We start from the raw sequence: 23,254 nt of genomic DNA on the forward strand, positions 1-23,254 counted from the left end.
GGGGGGGAAAGGGAGGATACAAAGTGAATAAACTGTAATTAATAAAAATAAAAATAATAAAAAAAGAAAGTCCCCTATGTAGTAGTCAAAGTTAGTATTACTTAAAAAGAAGGACATTATTCTTTTGTTCAACTACTACTTTTTAAATTTAATTCTATTTATGTATCTATTTATTACAATTTATTTAGTTTGTATCCCTGCTGCAGCCCCTTCCTCTTTTCCTCCCAGTCCTATCCACCCTCCCTCTTCTACTTTTTTAATGCAAATATCGCTCCAGAGATTTGAAATCAACAAGTGAATAACACGTTGGTTCTTTCCTCTGGGTATTGTAATGAGTTATCGCTACATTTATTTCTTCATAGTTCTGGAAACCAGAAGTCCCAAATTACTGCATGGGATGAAATGAAGGCATCTATGAGGCTTGGGTCTAAGAGAGAATCTATCCCTTGCCTCTTCTACTTTCTGGAGAATATAAAAATCTTTGCCTGGGGTTTTTATGACTTCATTCTGCATATAGGACATATGCTCTTCTCTCCTGTCTGCCAAGCCTTCAAGCCTTCTGTTTCTCTCTTGAAATAACATTTACAACCCACCCACATAATGCACTCCAGTCTCACCTTCTCAAGTTTAGCTTAGCATTTATAGACACCATTCATCCAAATAAAGTGATATTTGTGTTCTCTAAATATTGGGACCTGAATCTTTGAAGGGCTATTATTTGTTTAACTTCCTACAGTTATTCCATCTACTATGCATCACTGGAGGCAAGTAATTCAATGAGTGATAAATACATGTTATAGCAGGCTAGATAGTAATAAATGGTGTGAGATGGGTAGGTTGTCATGGACTATGATAAAAAAAAATCTGTGATTCTAGGAGAGGGGACAAAAACCAAAGTGATATTTAGAATTCCTTCTCTGAGTAGGCTTCAATGAGCCGAAAGAAGAAAAAAAAAATGGGTGAACTCTACTCACATCTGCAAGAAAAGCTTTGAGTAAATGCAGAAGTTTCAAGAAAGAATCTTTAGAAAGGATTTTCCCTATGTTTTTGAAAAAACACATAGGAGGTAGGAAAGAACCTTGCAGACAATTATACAACTTCCATTTTTAGAGTAAAACAAGGAATCACTGTGGTTTTGAGCAAACATAGGAATGGATTTATGTTTTGAAATTTCATGCTTACTGCTATGTTAGAATACACTACAGGAAGGGCAAATTTTAGGTCGAAGTTTTTGTGGTTGTGTTGTGTTCTCCATCCTTTACTGACTAGAAAAAAATATTTTCTTCTAAAAACATATAATAATTTTAGACAAGTAACTCAACTATTTCTTTTTGCATAAGTGATAGGACATTTTAATGAAGATTTTTCCTTGTAAATATTCTTTTTTTTTCTTTTTTAATTAAATTTTTATTTTTTAATATTAGTTACAGTTTATTAACTTTGTATCCCAGCTGTATCGATGCTGTAGCAACTTGATGAACTGGGGTGGGTGACAAAGGGAGGAAAAGGGGAAGAGGGAAAGTGTGGGACTGGGAAGAGAAAAGGGCTTCAAGGATGTAAAGTGAATAAAATAGTACAAATTAGAATTATCTTGTTTTTTAAAACCATTCTTTTATGTTCTAGTTGTTTCTCTGTAGTAGAAATCCTAAAGAACTGGAGAATTTAGTGTGAATTTCAAAACTGATTAATGTTTGTGCTAATAAACAGAAAGCTGGTTCCTTTAAAAAATACACTACAGTGATAAGCTAGGGTCAGATGGAAGGGGAGGAGGACCTCCCCTATCAGCGGGCTTGAGGAGGGGCATGGGAGGAGATGAGGGAGTGGGCTAGAGTGGGGATACAAAGTGAATAAACTGTAATTTATTAAAAATAAATTAATTTTAAATAGACTACAGTGGGCAGAAGATTTTTGGCCCTGAACACAATCTTCACAGTCCTCAAGATATGGAAGAGTCAGAGAAATGGATAATAATTGTAGATATATTCTGGAAGTAGAGGCAATACTGTTTTCTGATGACTGAACATGGAAAGGAGTTAAGGTTTCACCACTTCATTACTAACAGGGATAGAGTTGCCATTAACTGAAGAAAAAACATTAGGTAGTAAAGGGGAAATATCCCTGACATGATTAATGGAGCTGTGCTATGCCTGCATACAGGAGCCTAGTATAACCATCTTCTGAGAGGCTTTACCCAGCAGCTGATGGAAACAGATGCAGAGACCCACAGCCAAACAATAGGCCAAGCTTGGGGAGTCTTGCCTAAGAGTTGGGGAAAGAATTGAGGGAGCTAGCTGGAGGATTCAAGAACACCATAAGAAGACATACAGAATGAACTAACCTAGGCCCATTGGGCTTCAAAGAGACTGAACCACCAACTAAAGAGCACGCATGGGCTGGACCTAGACCTCCAACACACATGTAGAAGATGTGCAGCTTGCTCTGCATGTGGGCTCCCTAACAATAAGAGAGGGGGCTGTCTCTGACTCTGTTCCCTGCTTTTGGACCCCTTTCTTATAGCTGGACTGACTTGTCTGGCCTCAGTAGTAGGATACACCTAGCCCTGCTGAGACTTAATGTACCAAGGTGGCTTGGTGTACATGGGGGGCCTCCTCTTCTCTGAGGGTAAGGAGATAGAAAAATGGAGGAGGGGTGTGAGGGTGAGGCTTTGAGGAGAGGAGGGAGAGAGGCTGAGAGCATGCTTTAAAATAATAAGACATAAAATTAATAAAAAGAAGTCCTTCTGAGTCACTAACCAGCAACCATTTCATTCAACCATTGTGTCTCAGTATATGATACTTTATACACACACATATATACACATTTTGTGTATTTAATGAACATACTCATACTCGTTTCTGCAGAGTTCATAATTTGCTTCTTTATGTTCTTTTAAGAAAGAAGCTAGGTGGCTCTTTTCTTCTGAAACTGCGCACATTCTTTCAATGAATTTCCAGACGCAAGATTTACTTTCTGCGAGTGTCCAGAGCTTTGCTCTGCAAACACGGTTGTGTGAATTTGGACGCTGATGACAGCTTACCCCTCATGGCAGCGATGGTCAGTGCCACTGCCGACTCAGAGAGAACGAAACAACGAGCGCTAACTTGCATTTGTCCCTAGGAGGGCAAAGCCTCATGAGATCTTGAATGTTTTTCACCACAAAAAAAAAAAAAATTACCTAAGATAAACACTAAGGCAAAATGGATAAGTACACAGTTTCTCTCGCGCTCTTCTTCTGCCAGAACTCTGACTACTTTTTTTTTTAATATAGTAATTTCTTGTCTTACAACTCAGCATGACAACATTATGAAATACTTTATCCTGAGTTCCCATACATGATTTATAGTAGGGTTTAAAGTTATGATAATTCTGTAGGAAATATGTATGAAATAATAGGGAACAAATACCAATGCAAAAGAAAACATGGCGCCAGAGCTAATATTTCACCAAGGATGTCCAGTGTAGGAGCTGTTCAGTTCTAATTACCATACCCAAGTTTTTTACGAAGGTTTTCATTACTCCAGATAGAGAGGTGGTATTAGCTCAAGCCAGTATCTGAGGCCACCACACACTGTATTGCTTGTCTCAAACTTCCAAAGGCTGACAGTCAAGTCAAAGCACTGCCTATGCTGCTTTCTGGATGCTCTCTTCCTGTCTGACATAATCTGATTGGCCTGCTCGTTGATCACTTCCCCCTGAGGGGGGAGCAGCCTTACCAGGCCACAGTAGAGGACAATGCAGCCACTTTTGATGAGAACTGATAGACTAAGATCAGAAAGAAGGAGAGGAGGACCTCCCCTATCAGTGGACTTGGGGAGTGGCATGCATGCAGAAAGGGGAGGGAGGGTGGGATCGGCAGGGGAGGAGGGAGGGGCTTATGGGGGGATACAAAATGAATAAAGTGTAATTAATAAAAAAAAATAAAAGATTTAAAAAAAAACGCTGAAAGAAATGCATGATTCCTTCAGAATATCATCTTTATTTTATTAAATTCACAAAATAAAATTAACTTAAATCCAAAAAAAAAAAAAAAAAAAAAGATGGGTACATTTCTCCTGTGTGCTCGCCTGCTCTCTTCTCTATTTTCTGCAGACCTAGTATCTCTTTTTCTTCCTATACAGCATCAACTAAAGAGTATTCATGGTTGGACCCTACACATATGTAGCTGATGGGCAGCTAGGTCTTCAGGTGAGTTCACCAGCAAATGGAGTGTGGACTGTCTCCGACATGAACTCTGTTGCCTGCTTTCGGTTCACTTCCTCTAGCTGGGCTGCCTTGTCTGGCCTGAGTGGAAAAGGGTGTGCTTAGTCCTGATGCAGCTTGACGTGCAATGTGGGTTGGTATGAAGGGTCACTTCTGAGGAGAAAAGGGAGGTGGAAAGGGGAAAGAAGGTGGGAGGGTGGGACCAGGAAAAGAGGACAGGGAGGCTGCAACTGAAATGTAAAGTGGATAAATAAGTGATAGACTAAGATCAGAAAGGAGAGGAGAACCTCCCCTATCAGTGGACTTGGGGAGTGGCATGCATGCAGAAAGGGGAGGGAGGGTGAGATCGGGAGGGGAGGTGGGAGGGGCTTATGGGGGGATACAAAATGAATAAAGTGTAATTAATAAAAAATTTAAAAAAAAAGATTTAATCTCAAAAAAAAAAAAAGAATCTATCCTATTGTATTTAGGTCCTACCACATAAAGATTGGGAAATTAGTTTGTGGTCAGAGTTATAGCACCAGATATTGATTCTTCCTTGTGGACTAGGCTTTATAAACACAACTGGAAAGCTGTTGCTTACTTCAGTAACATTCATGCCACTATTGTACGAATGGAATATGTTGCATGCCAATGTTATTGTAGCTGAGTTCACAGCTGCCTTAGTCCATTCATGATTTCCTCTCTCCACAGCCTGTAAAACATTTTCTGGTAAAGTTAGAGATAGCCAAAAGGAGGAAAGTTTTAAAGGCAGTAACAGTTTAACTATCCTATGCCCTGTAACCAAAGTATCTGATGTCTTCAACAATAGGGTCTTAAGTAATTGTGGGTGACCAAGAAAAATAAAAATAGCCTCCATTCTTTGGGAGGCAGTATTCGCCAGAACTCAAAGGAGTCTGGGCTTTTCGTTTTAAAGATATGCCTTCCCATATGGAAAACTACTATTTCATAAGCTTCATAATTTTTTAATTATGAATTACACTACGTAATGGAACAAATCAAATTTCATTTTTCTTTTAATAAATAGGATCAGACACTCACCAATAATCACAGTGGAGGAAGAACAATCAGGTTAGAAGACATTTGGGGCTAAATAAGATCAGCTTGGTTCAAATAAGTCCCTGACTGCAAAAGACAAAAAAGGAAAGGAAAACACAGCTACCAAGTAGTGCTAAAAAAAAAATGTTGATGTGTACCCACAAAATGTTTGTGAGCTGTAAGCATAATTAAAAAAATCTTTAAAACATAACCTGTATTGTCTAGAACATGAATCATATCTCTGAGTCAGTCTGTGGGAGTCTTAGTGACCTAAGGGCCTCTGTTTCATGAGATAACTTCTGTTTTCTTCTTCAAAAAATCTTGTCTTCAGATAGTATAATTCTTTCACCTTTTAAAAATATTGCGTGAAGGGTCATGTCTCCAGCTGTCCTGGGTTTCCATCCAAAGTAGAAAATGAGAGTGCTCCATGAATTTAAAAAAAAAAAAATCCATAAGCAATAGTACTCAATATAAAGGCACTCTTTTTATCTTTGCACTTATATAAAAGTACTCAAAAGTTTCTTACTGAGTGGCTGATCTTTCCATAAAAATTTTGTTTTTTATGTGTTTTGGTTTGGTTTAGTTTGGTTTGGGTTTGGGTTTTTTTATTTGTTTGATTTTTTGAAACAAACCAAAACAGCCCTGGCTGTTCTGGGCTCACTTTGTAGACCAGAATCTCATAGAGATCCCCCTGGCTCTGTCTCCCAGAGTGCTAGGATTACAGGCATGTGCAACTGTGCTCAGTTTCTCCACAGAGATTATGAATGTCACTCCTCCAACAATCAAACACCTATATAAATAGGAAAAGCTTCTTGTCTCTCTATTGTATTGCACAAATAGCTTCTCTAGTCTTCCAAAACCTCAAAGACTATACTAATATAGCATTGTTAAATCTTGGCACAGGAGACCTACCTCATTTATTGTCCTTAGAAGCACCTTGAATAATTAGATTTTTGCAACTCTAAATACACTGATATCATCATGTTTAGTTCTACATAGAAACTTAAAAGGGCATTTAACTAGAACAATACTTAATATACAGATTAGCTCAAGAATGTTTTGTTTTTTAATTACTGGGATTTTCAATCCATTTATTAAAACTGAATATATATGAGTTCTGAAGCAAGATTTTTCTAAATTTAAACAATATTTTCATATATTTATGAGACTTACAAACTTTCCTAAGCTGCTTTAACTCTCAATGGTTCAATTTTTCCATCTCTAAAATGAGTAACCTTCTTAGGTATAGGAGTTATATAAATACAAGTATGGATGGATGGATGTATAACAATTATATTTTTATTATATATTTAGGTATCTGCAAATCAAGATTTGCTTTATTATTGTTTTGAAATAACATGGTTCCAAATATTCTCTTGCTTTGTAAATAGTATATACTTTTTGTTTTGCTGTGATTGATATATTGATACTCAAAAGTATAATTTAAATTGAACTTTAATAAACTCATTGATTATTAGGATTTATAGTTTTGAAGTTTTGAATAAAAATATACAAATTATTAATTTTTGTCTTGTGTAGTCTTTGAATTATTCTGTTTTTGTTATTTGGGGTTTAGGTTTTTTTGTTTTTGAACTGTTACAATTTAGAATTACAGGTCCATTCTTAATAGAAGGTGATCTGAAATGTTCCCTATATAATTAAAAGAGTTTAATATTTCTTTTTCCATTGAAAATTTTGTCTTATATGACATTGATATCACTCTTCTGCTAATACATGGGAGCATAACTTATTTGTTTTCAATTGCTATATAACAATGAAAACTAAAATATCTATAAAAGAATTTTTCCAGTACTCTTACATTTTAGTTATTTTTTATTTTTATATTAATTATAGTTTATTCACTTTGTTTCCCAGCTGAAGCCCCCTCCCTCTTTCACTCCCAATACTACCTTCCCTCCTCCCATGCCCCTCTCCAAGTCCACTCTTTTTTTTTACCACCAAATTCTTAAAACATAAGAACCATTGCTGTAAGAACTATTCTGCTGTAGCAGAATCATTATTATCCCACATTGCTGGAAAGAATTTGAAATACCACAAAGCTTTTGGAGAAAAAGCTGAAATTCTGTATACTGCAGATAAAAACATATCAGGAAATTTATGTAAGAGGAAGCATATTGCCCACATAGGAAGTAATTGGTGGCAATAGTCATTTTCTGCTGATTAATTATTGGTTTTTAAGTATAATGTTAGATTTTATTTCTGTCTCATTCTGGGCTAATATGAAGCAATGCCATATGCTTTATTCCTCTGATTTATAAGGCCAAGGACAGCATCTGTTCCATTTTTACTGTAGACCATTAAGTACAGCCATTGGCATAGAAGTGGGCTTAATTAATATTATCCTAAAAAATAATAATTTAGCACATGAAAATTTCCTTTCATACCTTAGTGATGGTTTCTTTTTAACTATGCAGATAGGAAGTTAATTACAATATCTTTGTGCTATTTTTGAAGTGCTGCTTAACTAAAACTGTTTTTTAAAAAGCAAAATTAGAGGGATGTTTTGTGTAAATCAAGTTCTGCATCTACTATTCTGCATCTAAGCCCAAACCCAAACTCTAACCTCAACATAGAGAAAGATGTAAAAGATGCTTGTGTGGTGAAAGGTGGGTGGGAAGGGGTAGAGAGAGGTGGCAGTCACAGCATGGTCAGCAAGCCTTGTGCATATGCCCAAAACTAGCTGGGAACAAATTAACCTAACAAAACATGATCTAAAAAAAATTTTAAATCATCATTAGGCATGTTAATTATTTTGTCATATGTTAATATCACAAGATAAAACACAAAAGTTTGTTTTAAAACTTAATGTGTTCTAGGCTCTTCCCCACTTTTTCTTCTAACCGGTTTAGTGTTTCTGGTCTTATGTTGAGGTCTTTGATCCACTTGGATTTTAGTTTTGTGCAGGGTGATAAATATAGATCTATTTTCATTTTTCTGCATGTGGACATCCAGTTGGACCAGCACCATTTGTTGAAGATGCTGTCTTTTTTCCATTGAATGGTTTTGGCTTCTTTGTCAAAAATTAAGTATCCATAGGTGTGTGGGTTTATTTCTGGGTCTTCTATGCAATTCCATTGATCCACCATTCTGTTTCTATTCCAGTACCACCTAGTTTTTATTACTATTGCTCTGTAGCACAGATTGAGATCAGGGATGGAGATACCTCCAGAAGATCTGTAGTACAGGATCACTTTGGCAATTCTGGGTTTTTGGTTTTTCCATATGAAGTTGAGAATTTTTCTTTCAAAGTCTGTAAAGAATTGTCTTGGGAATCGCATTGAATCTGTAGAATGCTTTTGGCAGAACTGCCATTTTCACTATGTTAATCCTACCTATGAGTGCTGGAGATCTTTCCATCTTCTGACAACTTCCTGAACAGAATACCAACAGCACAGGCTCTAAGAGCAACAATCAATAAATGGGACCTCATGAAACTGAAAAGCTTCTATAAAGCAAAGGACACTGTTGTCAGAACAAAAAGACAGCCTACAGACTGGGAAAGAATCTTCACCAACCTTAAATCTGACAGAGGTCTAATATCCAGGATGCATAAAGAACTAAAGAAGTTAAAAACCAACAAATCAAGTAATCCAGTTAAAAATGGAGTACAAAGAATTCTTTGTAGAAGAATATAGAAAGGCAAAGAAACACTTAAGGAAATGTTCACTATCCTTAGTCATCAGAGAAATGAAAATCAAAACAACCCTGAGATTGCACCTTACACCCATCAGAATAGATGAGATCAAAAACTCAAGTGACAATGCATGCTGGAGAAAATGTGGAGAAAAAAGAACCCTCCTCCATTGCTCATGGGAATGTAAACTTGTCCAACCACTTTGGAAATCAATCTGGCGTTTTCTATGAAAATTAAGAATAGCACTTCCTCAATATCAAGCTATACCACTCCTAGGCATATATCCAAAAGATGCTCAAATATGCAACAAGGACATTTGCTCACCATGTTCATAGCAGATTTATTTGGTTTTCTTTTTATATAACATTTATTTTTTTATTAATTACACTTTATTCACTTCGTGTCCCCCATAAGCCTCTCCTTTCTCCCCTCCTAATCCCACCTTCCATCCCCCTCCTTCACACATGTCCCTCCCCAAGTCCACAGATAGGGGAGGTCCCCCTTTCCTTCCTTCTGATCTTAGTCTATCAGATCTCATCAAGAGTGGCTGCATTGTCATCTTCTGTGGCCTGGTAAAGCTGCTCTCCCCTCAGGGGGAGGTGATCAAAGAACAGGCCAATCAGTTCGTGTCAGAGGCAGTCCCTATTCCCATTAATATGTAACCCAATTGGACACTGAACTGCCATGGGCTACATCTGTGCAGGGGTTCTAGGTTATCTCCATGCATCGTACTTGGTTGGAGTATGAGACTCTGGAAAGAGTACTATGTTCAAATTTTCTGGTTCTGTTGTTCTCCTTGTGGAATTCCTGTCCATTCCAGATATTATTATTTCTGTCTTCTTTCATAAGATTCCATTCACTCTGCCACAAGTTGGCCATAAGTCTCAGCATCCGTTTTGATAGTCTGCAGGACAGAGGCTTTCAGAGGCCCTCTGTGGCAGGTTCCTAACTTGTTCCCTGTTTTCTTCTTCTTCTGATGTCTATCCTCTTTGCCTTTCGGGATGGGGATTGAGCATTTTAGTCAGGGTCCTCCCTCTTGATTAGTTTCTTTAGAAGTACAGATTATAGTAGGTTTACCCTATATTATATGTCTATATGAGTGAATATATACCGTGTGTGTCTTTCTCCTTCTGGGACAGCTCACTCAGGTTGATCCTTTCCAGGTCCCACCATTTACCTGCAGATTTCATGATTTCCTTATTTTTCATTGCTGAATAATATTCCATTGTGTAGATATACCACAATTTCTGTATCCATTCTTCAGTTGAGGGGCATCTGGGTTGTTTCCAGCTTCTGGCTATTACAAATAAAGCTGCTACAAACATGGTTGAGCAAATGTCCTTAATGTGTACTTAAGCCTCTTTTGGATGTATGCCTAGGAGTGGTATGGCTGGATCTTGAGGAAGCACAATTCCTAGTTGTCTGAGAAAGCGCCAGATTGATTTCCAGAGTGGTTGTACAAGTTTACATTCCCACCAGCAGTGGAGGAGGATCCCCTTTCTCCACAACCTCTCCAGCATGTGTTGTCCCTTGAGTTTTTCACTTTGGCCATTCTGATGGGTGTGAGGTGAAATCTCAGGGTCATTTTGATTTGCATTTCCCTGATGGCTAATGAGGTTGACCATTTCTTTAAGTGTTTCTCTGCCATTCGATATTCCTCTATTGAGAATTCTCTGTTTAGCTCTGTTCCCCAATTTTTAATTGGATTACTTGGTTTGCTGCTTTTCAGCTTCTTTAGTTCTTTACATATACTGGTTACTAGCCCTCTGTCAGATAAAGGGTTAGGGAAGATTCTTTCCCAATCTGTAGGCAGTCGCTTTGTTTTGATGACGGTGTCCTTTGCTTTACAGAAGCTTTTCAGTTTCATGATGTCCCATTTATTTATTGTTGCTCTTAGAGCCTGTGCTGTTGGTGTTGTGTTCAGGAAGTTTTCTCCTGTACCAATGAGTTCTAGGGTCTTCCCACTTTTTCTTCTAACCGATTTAATGTGTCTGGTTTTATGTTGAGGTCTTTGATCCACTTGGTCTTTAGTTTTGTGCAGGATGATAATTATGGGTCTATTTGCATTTTTCTACAGGTAGACATACAGTTTGACCAGCACCATTTGTTGAAGATGCTATCTTTTTTCCATTGTATGGTTTTGGCAGCTTTGTCAAAGATCAGGTGCCCATAGATGTGTGGGTTTATTTCTGGGTCTTCTGTTCAGTTCTATTGATCCACTATTCTGTTTCTATGCCAGTACCATGCAGTTTTTATTACTGTTGCTCTACAGTACAGCTTAAGATCAAAGGCAATATACAGCAAGCCTATAGCCAACATCAAACTAAACAGAGAGAAACTTAAAGCATTCCCACTGAAATCAGGGACAAGGCAGTGCAGCTTTATTTGTAATAGTCAGAACCTGGAAACAACCCAGATGTCCCTCATTGGAGGAATGGATACAGAAATTGTGGTACATTTACACAATAGAATACTACAAAGCAATTAAAAACAAGAAAAATCATGAAATTTACACGCAAATGGTGGGAACTGGAAAAAATCATCCCGAGTGAGGTTACGCAGAAGCAGAAAGACACACAGGGTAAATACTCCCTTATAAGTGGATATTAGGCATAGCATATAGGATAAACATACTAAAATCTGTACACCTAAAGAAGCTAAGCAAGAAAGAAGACCCTGCTAAGATGATCAATCCTCACTCAGAAAGAAAAACAAAATGGACTTCTGAAGTAGAATATAGGAAACAGGACAGGCGCCTACTACAGAGGGCCTCTGAAAGACTATCCAGCAGTGTATCAAAGCAGATGTTGAGACACATAGTCAAACTTTGGGCACAATGCAGAAAATCTTATGAAGAAAGGGGGAGATAGTAAGACATGGAAGGAACAGGAGCTCCACAAGGAGAGCAACAGAACCAAAAAAAAAAAAAAAATGGGTACAGAGTTCTTTTCTGAGATTGATACTCCAACCAAGGATCATGAGTGGATATAACCTGGAACCCCTGATCAGATGTACCCCATAGCAGCTCAGTAGCCAAGTGGGTTACCCTAGTAAGGGGCACAGGGACTGTCTCTGATATGAACTCAGTGGGTGACTCTTTGATCACCTCCCCCCTTAGGGGGAGCAGCCTTGCCAGGCCACAGAGGTGGACAATGTAGCCAGTCCTGATGAGACCTGATAGGTTAGGGTCAGATGGAAAGGGAGGAGGTCCTCCCCTATCAGTAGACTTGGAAAGGGGCATGGGAGGAGATAAGAAAAGGATGGTGAGATTGGGAGGAAATGAGGAAGGGGAATACAGCTGGGATAGAAAATAAATAAACTGTAATTAATATAAAAAATTAATTTTAAAAAACTTAATGTGTCTCACTGATTTTGAATCATCTGCTAATTTGCCTAAAATTTAAATTCTATTCTTATGGTTTTTTGTTCTATTTTTAAATTGACATGGAATTCTATTTCTGTTTGAACCTATTGGGTTACTCTTTGCTCTCTGTAGTAGTTTTTTTTTTTTTTTTTTTTTTTCTTATTAGTTACATTTTGTTAACTCTGTGTCCCAGCTGTATCCCGCTCCCTCATTTCCTCCCCAACCCCACTCTCTCTCCCTGGTCTCCTCCCTGCCCCTTTCCAAGTCCACTGATTGGGGAGGACCTCCTCCCCCTTCATTTGACCCTGTTTTATCAGGTATCTTCAGGGCTGGCTGCAAAGTCCTCCTCTGTGGCCTAACAGGACTGCTCCTCCCCTGGGGGGGGGGGTCAAAGAGCCTGCCCTTGAGATCCTGTTAGAAATAGTCCTTGTTCCCCTTACTTTGGGAAACTACTTGGTTACTGAGCTACCACGGGCCACATGCGAGCAGAAGTTCTAGGTTATTAGTTCTGTGGTAGTTTTAACGAGAAACGTTTCCCATGGATCATGTATTTGAAGAGCTGGTCCTCGTTGTTGGCATAGTTTGGGGAGGTTGTGGAAACTCTTCAGGACGAAGAGTGTTGCTGGAGGAAGCTCATCACTGGAGTGGGCTTTGTGAGAAAAAAATCACCACCCTACTTCCTGTTACGGCTCTCTGATGCAGTGGTGTTGATAAAAATATTATCAACCAGTTGCCTGTTCCTGCCACCATGTCATACTTTCCCTATCATAATACATTATATCCCTCTGGAACCATGAACTGAAATAAACCCTTTCTTCTTTAAGGTGCTTTGGTCATAGTATTATATCACAGTGACAAAAAAAATACACTCTCATTCTACTGCTTTTAGATAGCTTCACATATTTTTATCAAAATGGCATGTTTCATTTGGATTGGATAGGTAGCTTTTCATAGAGAGAGAGGCTATTACTATCATTGAGAAGAACTGCTAACAAAGATAATACAAGAAATTTGATCCAGTTTTTTTTATTATTTTACTTTTAACTTGAGAGCTTCTAGTCAACATAGGAATAGTGATAGAAGCAGATTAAAGGGTTTATAAGAATTTTATTTGTAGTGCATAACTAGTTTACCATGCAGCAATAAAGATGTTTGTATCACCTATTCATCCACTTATTAATCTTCTGGCTCAAAGACCAATTTAATAGAAGAACTGTATTTTTACATGATCTTGACTCTATGCTTGTAAAGAGTACCTCTTGCTACAAGGAAAATAGTAGTCCATACATTAAAATGAAGAGGAGAAAAGAGGAAAGAATGCAATTGTTAACATAATAATTTTAAGTTCAATATCTTAGTTTGCTTTTTACTGCAATGATAAGCACCATGATCAAAAGCAACATGGGGAGGAAGAGGTCTATTTTATCTTACATTATGAAGAAAAGTAAAGGCAGGAACCTGAAAACAGGAACTGAGGCAGAGGCCCCGGAGAAACACTGTGCATTGACTTACTCTCTACCATTAATGCTACAGATGTTTTTATATACAACACATGCCCACCTCTCCAGGGCTGGCACTACTCAGAGAGGGCTGGGCCCTCCCCATTCATTATGAATCAAGAAGATACCCCACATTTGCCTACAGGCCAACTTGATGTAAGAATTTTCTCAAAGTTCCTTCTTCCCAAATTACCCTGGCTTGTGTCGTTAACAGAAAAAAAAATAATAAAAAAATTAAAAGGCTATTCATCACAGGCAGGATACTGTGAAAGCCAAGAAAAGGAAAAAAATGTATACATACACAGAAGATATTTGGGTTTTCACTGATGAGAGGGCTTCCAGGAGTGAAGAAAAAAGAGCAAAACAATCTGAATAATTAATGGTGGAATGTAGATGTGTTATTTCTCCAAAGGGTTTTTGATAAGGAGATCTGACAGGTCAAGGGCAGTTATAGGTGTTGTAAGAGGAGACAGTAGAAGATGGGCAGAGGCTGAGAAGGAACAGGTAATGGCTGCAATCACTCTGGTATAGTGACTCTGGAAAAGAATGATGAGTCTTCCCATTAAACACATTCCACTCTGCATAATGACCATGGCAGACAGGTGTTCCCACTACTGTCTCTCCACCTTTACTCAAAAAGAGAAACAGTATTTCACAACATACCCCACCGCATCCCAGATAAGAAGAACACTGGACGGGATTAAAGGGAGGACACAGGAAGCCACAGGAGACTTACCTTTGACTTGTTTTATATGGTTAGTTCCCCTTTTTAAAAAATAGTCAGACAGAGAATATTTGATTGAGCATGAAGCAACCTCTCTTCTTTATTCATTGCAGTCTAAGTGTCTTAACATTAGAAAGGGATAAAGGACTTTAACATTCCTGAAGGGGTGAAATTAAAGTGCAAAGAAAAGAGACAGCATTTTCACCTTGTGTCCTTGAAAACTAAATGCGTGATATCTACGAGTCCCTTGAGTAGCAACAATCTGGGCACCACTCCGGGGTATTACTAAACACATCTGTAAGTTCTCAAAGAGAAAGCAGAATTAACTCTGAATTCCACATTCAGCAAAGATCTCTGCCTCCCATACTTGACCTAGAGAATTTAGATAATGGATATCAAGGCTCTGTTGGGCTTACACAATGAAGATATTTTTTCATGATCATCATTTCCAAAACATCATAGATTCCACGGATACTTTTAATGTATAAGGAAGAGGTACAGATCTTCATGTAGCAGTAGAATTTCTCAAAAGCCCATAGGGTAAAGACATGATTTGGACACTTACTCAGTATGAAGTGAATAACCTATTCTGTTCCTTGTGCATCTTAATTGTTAAGAAGACAAAGTCTTATTACTGAACTATATGAGTAAAACTCACACTAAGAAGTTTATAGTTTATACTTTCATTTGGATTTTCACAGAAGCTCCTAGAATTGAAAGCTCCAGCCATGTTTTAGATAAACACAGTATATTTGTATAAGATACAGAAGGAAGAAACTGTGGAAGATGGTAGATACTTCTTAGAAAATAAATGGCTTTTTGCAGCCTGTGATTGTGCCTTTCCTGCTCTGCATGGTCTCTGGATGTGTATATAATGAGGACTGGTGACAGTTTTGTATACTTTTTTTTTTCAGGCTCAAGTTTAAATCTCACTGATGCACTGTACTTCTCTGGCTGGCCAGTTACTTGTTTTATAAATGCCTGTTTTCCTGGTACTCAGCACACACATTCAGCATGTGTGCTTAGCATTTACTTTAATTGCAATTTTTATGAAGCTCCCCTCTGACTAGCCCCGGAGAACTAATGCTTTTTCCTTCCAGACTCTCTACCACTAAACAACTGTTTAGCTGTGGGGAGAACAATCAAGTTAAAAAAGGATTTTATATTCAAGGACGCTTTGAGGTAATAACATTAAAGCCACCCCAAGTTTTTTCTAAGAAATTCATGTTTATAGTTTTAAAAATCTTTTAAAACTTTAATACCACTAATTCGTCTTTGTTAGACTAATTTTCTGCTAGGTTATCATAAGTCAACCTATTGAGTCATTTTATGGAGTACTTAAAGCCTGTGAAAAAAATAAGCATTAAGTCAGCATCTCCATTTGGTTATACATCAAGCAACATATCCTTCAGGAGGAGAGAAATGACCTTAGACTCAGTCTGTCCTCACAAGGTCTCTTGGGGTTGATGGAAGTAGCCTTGTAGGCTTTGACTGTTAACTTCTAATTCATTCATATTTTGTGCACTTAAAAGTCAAGTCTTGCTCTATTTGGGAACAACTTCTATTTGTATCTTTAAGTGACATTTTTTCTTTTATCCAATTTTTCTGAGCATATATTCACTGCACACTGTGAGGGGGTTTATAAAGATGTTTTTCATCCAATGTTATTAGTAATTTCAGTTATATTCATTCTTCACTGCCTCCTCCTATACTTCCCATTTCCTACATAGCTTCCATTTTTCCTGCCTTCTAGCTGAAGAGAGGGCTGTAGCTCTTTGGTGTTGGAGAGTACAGAAGTATTATCTTTTCCCAACATGGTGATATGTGTCCACAGGACTCCAAGTGTGCAGAAAGTTACATATGGAGAGAAAAGAACAAAATGGGGATCCATTGAAGTGTAGACAGGCTATTGGAGGCCATTGATAGCTATAGTGCCTGTGTAATGTTTTCTTTGATGAAATGTCTGATGAAGCATGTCTTTAGTAAGAAGTATATTTTTGTTTTGTGAAATAAAATCTCAGTGAATATTCAAAGTGAACACAAAGCACAGATATCCCTGATCCTATTTATTACTATACATCTCCTTGATTGTGCTCCCACAGTGCTTTTGCTTTTTCTATAATCTTATTAAAAGAGTCATAACCAAGAGTTCACAGTTACAGTATTTGATATATGAATAATACAAATTTACCATTTCTGTTTTGTAGAATTTTATTTTATTTAGATTATTTATATGTAGTAGCAAAAAATCGGTGCCGAACTATATTAGAAAACTGTGTGCATGTTATGGGATATAAATAAATACTCCTTTAGGTTATCTGATACTTCACTATACTCTTTGATAATACAGCTTCCTACATGAATAGAAAGAGTCATAAATGTGATTCACTAGCAACAAGAATATTTGTATCTAGTGATTTGGGTAGTGTATATTTTAAGTAGGATAAGTAATACATGTCATTTGGAAAGGTGTTACTATTTAAGGCTGCTAATATTAATGTTTATTTAAAATGTAAGTTTTTAATATTGTTTATTTTTAAAGAAAAAGTGAATATCTCAATTCATAGATGATAGATATATAGCAAAAAAAATTACATATCTTATTTCAGTGATTGCTAATGAGTATGAATGTCAAATTAAAAAACAGTTGGATCCTTATCTCTAAGATAGATGGATGAGTGGATAGATAGATAGATAGATAGATAGATAGATAGATAGATAGATAGAAATAGATGATAGGTAGATAGTAAGCAAGTCTCACGGATACTAACACTCATGAATTAGCTCAACTCATCTTCAAATGTGGAATGGTTTTTAATTTCCTGCAGGTACATGTCTGGTGAGGATTTCTCTTTCATGGCTTGTGTCTTTCCCCTGACTGCCTTCCTCCCTGTTCACTACTTGTATGTATATATGTGTTTTTATCTCTTCTGCTTTTTATCTTTTTTTTCTTTTTTGCTTTTATCTCTTTTGTTTTTATCTCTTTCCAGTCTTTGTCAGCAATCACCACACCACATACCAAGACTCAAAAGTTTCAATATCTCTCAGGAAGCATGTCTTAAGTCTGAAGTACAATGGTGCCTGAAAGTCCCTGAGAGCTTCAAGTGGGAGGGTCCTACTGATTTCAGGAATGCTATCAGTTACTGTTCATCTCAGATATTTGAATGTATTTTAGTCAATCCAAACATCATATGTTTGCATTGAGGCAATATCACAAACACACAGATTCTTCATGTCTTTTTTTCCTCTTTTTTAATTTTTTTTATTTTTATTAATTACACTTTATGCACTTTGTATCCCCCCTGTAGCTCCTTCCCTTCTCCCCTCCCAATCCCACCTTCCCTCTTCCCCACCTGTGTCCCCCTCCCAGTCCACTGAAAACGAAGGTCCTCCTCCCCTTCCCTCTGACCCTAGTCTATCAGGACTCATCAGGAGTGGCTGCATTGTCTTCTTCTGTGGCCTGGTAAGGCTGCTCCCCCTTCAGGGGGAGGTAATCAAAGAGCAGGCCAATCAGTTCATGTCAGAGGCAGCCCTTGTCCCAATTACTATGGAGGCCACTTGGATATTGAACTGCCATAGGCTACCTCTGTGCAGGGGTTCCAGGCCATCTCCATGAGTGGTCCTTGGCTGGAGTGTCAGTTTCAGAAAAGACCCCTGTGCCCAGACTTTTAGGATTTGTCGCTGTCCTTGTCAAGCTCAACTTTATTTGTAATAGCCAGAAGTTGGAAACAACCCAGATGCCCCTCAGTTGAGGAATGGATACAGAAATTGTGGTACATCTACACAATGGAACATTACTCAGCAATAAAAAACAAGGAAATCATGAAATGTGCAGGTAAATGGTGGGAACTGGAAAAGATCATCCTGAGTGAGGCATCCCAGAAGCAGAAAGACACACAGGGTATATACTCACTCATAAGTGGATACTAGACATATAATATAGGATAAACATACTAAAATATGTACACCTAAGGAACCTAATCAGGAAGAAGGACTCTGGCTAAGATGCTCAACCCCCATTCAGAAAGGCAAAGAGGATGGACATCGGAGGAGGGAGAAAACAGGGAACAGGACAGGAGCCTACCACAGAGAGCCTCTGAAAGGCTCTACCCTGCAGGGTATCAAGGCAGATGTTGAGACTCATGGCCAAACTTTGGACAGAGAACAGGTAATCTTATGAAAGAAGTGGGAGATAGTAGGACCTGGAGAGGACAGGAGCTCCTCATGTCTTAAATCTACATTTTGATGAGGTTCAATAGCACATGAGTCCAGTAATATTCCCGGCAATCAAAACATAATATATTTCTCAAACTCTAGAGTACTTTCAGACAGTTTTGGGGAAGTTGACTCTGCACCATCGTGGCAGTAGCTTTTCTCTTGTTATTCTCATGAACTGGGTTTGCATTTCTTGACTATCACATGAATACAATTTTACAGATTGTTTGTGATTCTTTGTAACTGATTTCTATGATGTTCTGAGATTCCTTGGCACTGCTAAGCTACTCCATTGTGTCTGAGCATCTAAATGTGCTCATTTTTCTCATTTTCCTCTGGATAATGGTTGCTTCTGGTAGATTGCTTCTTTAATAATTTTAATAACTTTTCCACAGGAGAGAGCTGAAATACGCAAGATGATTTAAAGACAGTTTATAACATCATTTAGATAAATACCTAGGAGCAAACGTATTCAATCCTAAACTGTTTTACATAATAAGTTCTCCACAGTGATATTTTTCACACCCACTCAAAATGTGCACAATCTGATGGCTCTTACATCTGCTCCACCACCTGATATTGTTAGTTGGGAATGCATGGTCCTCATCACAACAATTTAATTTGCATTTCCAGAATGACGAGCATTACTGAAAATGGTTTCAAATGTCCTTTGTCCATTAACAAATTTTCTAGAATAGTATTTTCTCATTTAACTGTTTTGTCTTAGTTTCTGTCTAAAATCATTTTTCAGATATATATGAAAATACATATTTTCTGTCCATGGCTTGCTTTTATTCTTTTCTTTTAATTTTTATTATTAGTTACATTTTGTTAACTCTCTATCCCAGCTGTATCCCGCTCCCTCATTCCCTCCCAATCCCACCCTCCCTCCCTCTCTCATCTCCTCCCTGCCCCTTTATAAGTCTAATGATTGGGGAGAGCCTAGTCCCCTTTCTTCTGACCCTGTTTTATCAGGTATCTTCAGGACTGGCTACAAAGTCCTCCTCTGTGGCCTAGCAGAACTGCTCCTCCCTTGGGTGGTGGGGAAGTCAAAGAGCCTGTCATTGAGTTCCAGTCAGAAATAGTCCCTGTTCCCCTTACTATGAGAAACCAATTGGTTACTGAGTTACCACGGGCTGCATCCTAGCAGAGGTTCTAGGTTATATCCATACATGGTCCTTGGTGTAGTATCAGTCTCAGAAAAGACCCCTGTACCCAGATATATTTGGTCCTTGTGGAGCTCCTATCCTTTCCACATCATACTAACTCCCCCTTCTTTCATATGATTTCGTGCACTCTGCCAAAGGTTTGGTTATGAGTCTTAGTATCTGCTTTGATACACTGTTAGGTAGAGTATTTCAGAAGCCCTCAGCGATAGGCTGCTGTCCTGTTACTTGTTTTCTCCTACATAAAACTTTTTATAGTGAAACTTTTATCTTTGAAACCAAGTACAAAATTTTGTGCTCGCTACATATTTTTACTTCATAATAAAAATATTTGTTTAGTCCAAAAAATGTTTCTTCTAATTATTTTGTAGTTTTATATTTTATATTTAATTCTGCCATCCAGCATGAGATAACTTTACATATCCTTGTGGCACATAGCCAATGTGATTTCTTTTAGAAATCTCATGGGTTCACGGTTTTTTCCCCATTATAATAAATAGATGATAGATAGATAGACTAGATAGATAGATAGATAGATAGATAGATAGATAGATAGATAGATAGATAATGGTAGCTGATAGATAGACTAGATAGATAGATAGATAGATAGATAGATAGATAGATAGATAGACAGACAGCAATGTATTTTGATCACTTCACCCCTCACTACTCTCTCTTATTTTCCTGGCTACCAACCTAACCACCACAACCCCTAACAACCCTCCTACACAGGTAACCTTACTTGCCAGCAAGTCTCTGTACTAATTTCAGGATTAGTTTTTAAATAAATCTACATTCCAGTTCAAATAAATTTCTTATGATGTAAAACATAAGTCAATATTTCAGGAGAAACCCAAAATAGGTGTTCTTTCTCATGAGTACACACATAATGACTTTCACATTCCAAAATTTTAGAATCATCAATAATACATTCACTCTCTCAATAACATCACACCACAATAAGGGCTTATAGGGACTTTGTACACAAATAAGGCTTATACCAGGCAATGAGTTATCAGTTCTTCAGGGGAGTGCTGTTGGCATTGGGAGTGATTAGAATGAGTCTTTAAAGAATTAAATAAAGAACAATAAGTGCAGGAAATCTTATAAAAGAAGAGGGAGATAGTAAGATCTGGAGAGGACAGGATCTCCACAAGGAGAGCCTCAGAACCAAAAAATCTGGGCACAGGGGTTTTTCTGAGACTGATAGTTCAACCAAGGACTATTCATGGAGAAAACCTAGAACCCCTGCTCAGATGTAGCCCATGGCAGCTCAGTATCCAAGTGGATTCCCTAGTAATGGGAACAGGGACTATCTTTAGCATGAACTCAGTGGCTAGCTCTTTGAACACCTCTCCCTGAGGGGGGAATCAGGCTTGCTAGGTCACAGAGGAAGACAGTGCAGCCAGTCCTGATGAGACCTGATAAGCTAAGGTCCATGGAAGAAGAGGAGGACCTTCCATATCAATGGACTTGGAGAGGGGTATGGGAGGAGATAAAGAAGGGAGGGAGGGAGGGAGAGTAGAATTGGAAGGATGAGAGGGAAGTGGCTACAGCTGGGATACAAAGTGAATAAACTATAATTAATATTGAAAAATAAAAATTAAAAAAATAAGGGACAATAATAATGGGGATACCTCAGAAGCAAATCTCTGAATCTTCCATAATAAAATGCTTGTTAGCCACAGAAGCTTCAATGGGAATTGTTGGCATGGCATAGCCAGGGCCATAGTAGGAGCCATATCCGCAGTTCTCGCACGCATTTCTGTAGTGCGAAATACTTAGGAAAGGAGAGAACTATTCAGCTGAGTTGTAAATGAAAGCTCCTGGAGGTGAAGCATAACATACCATCCTGGGACCTTTCTAGGTGACCAGAGGACTGAGGGAGCAAATCATCCACGTTTTGTCTTCCTGTTCTCACAAAAAATTGCATATCATAAAAGCTTAGAGTTGTTTTATTTTGTCGTAAATGTTCTTCTCATTTTATGCACTTTGAGTTTCAGTTACTCCAAATCAACTGCATATTGTCAGAAGTAACGTGTATTATCTTACACGCATTCTCATGGAGCTACTCTGCAAATAAATATTCTACAAGTGTCTGGATTCTAAGTAACACTTGGGTCTTTCTCACCACTAATCTATAATTATATCTTGTGCTGAAGTTTGAACTATGTTAAATTTATTGCTGTGACTTCTAAACCAAAGTTGTCTTCTTGCCTCTTCATTATTCATTTTCTACTCACATTTGATTTAAAGCCAATTTATTTTGAAAATAATCAGCATGTTATCCTCAGCCTCTAAGATGGACACACACAGGCCTGCTACCTCATCCCTCCCTTTTGTTCAGATTAGTTTTTCCTCAACTCCAGCATGTTTAATATTTACTATATTTTAGAATTGTTTCATTTCAATTCTTTCACCTTGTATTTTAAAAGGTATTTGTATAATTGACAGTTTTCAGATTCCATAAACTTTAAGTTGCCATAATATGTCTCTAAAACTAGAATATAGAGACATATGCTCACTTACCTGTCAACAAATTCTGTTGTTAAAACTCCAGTGGGCTACATTTTTACCAATGAACCTAGAAGTCTATCATTTTACTTTTGCCATCCTCATATGTCATGAAAGTTCAGTTTCATTAAACTTAATCAGTACCTTTTTATCAGAGCCTACATCCAAAAACAATATGTCTTTGTATCCAATGTAAACCATGGTGACCCGTATATTTGTATCTATTGTACCTGTTGTGTTAACTCTCATTAATATTTTAATTATTTGATTAAAAGAATATGATCAAGCTCCCCAGAAGCATTTACTTCTTATAAAGGTCGCCACTGTCCCAAACAGTATCTTCCTACCACATGGGTGGCAGAGGTAAAGTCTAGAGAATATTAAGACTTTCTCTCTATTTGTTCTCTGGGGTGTATATTTCCTTATAAGTAACTAAGCTAAATTAGTCATCTAGAGCTTAATATTTTTAAGGGAATATTTTTATTTAATTATTTTTATTTTTATTAATTACATTATTAATTAATTTTTATTTTATTAATTACAGTTATTCCCTTTGTATCCCCCCTGTACCTCCCTCTCTCCTCCCCTCCCATTCCTACCCTTCCTCTTCCCCACCCGTGTCCCTTCTTCAGTTTACTGATAGGGAGCTTAATATTTTTTAAAAAGAAAACTTGTACACTACATAAAATCCAGCTTGAGAAAATGGAAAGAAATGTCTTCTTTGCTATTCTCTTTATTTCTTTATTAAAAAGTCATTGCTGTACTCATAGCAAATGGATTTTTTTTTCCTTAACTGATGCAAACTGATTAAACAGAGAAGTGCCTATTACATTCAGTTGGGAATGAACACATACTATGGTCTTTACTGGAATTTTGGGT

The sequence above is a fragment of the Psammomys obesus genome, unplaced genomic scaffold (assembly GCF_907164565.1).
Source record: "Psammomys obesus unplaced genomic scaffold, mPsaObe1.curated_primary_1811, whole genome shotgun sequence".
NCBI classification, from domain to species: domain Eukaryota; kingdom Metazoa; phylum Chordata; class Mammalia; order Rodentia; family Muridae; genus Psammomys; species Psammomys obesus.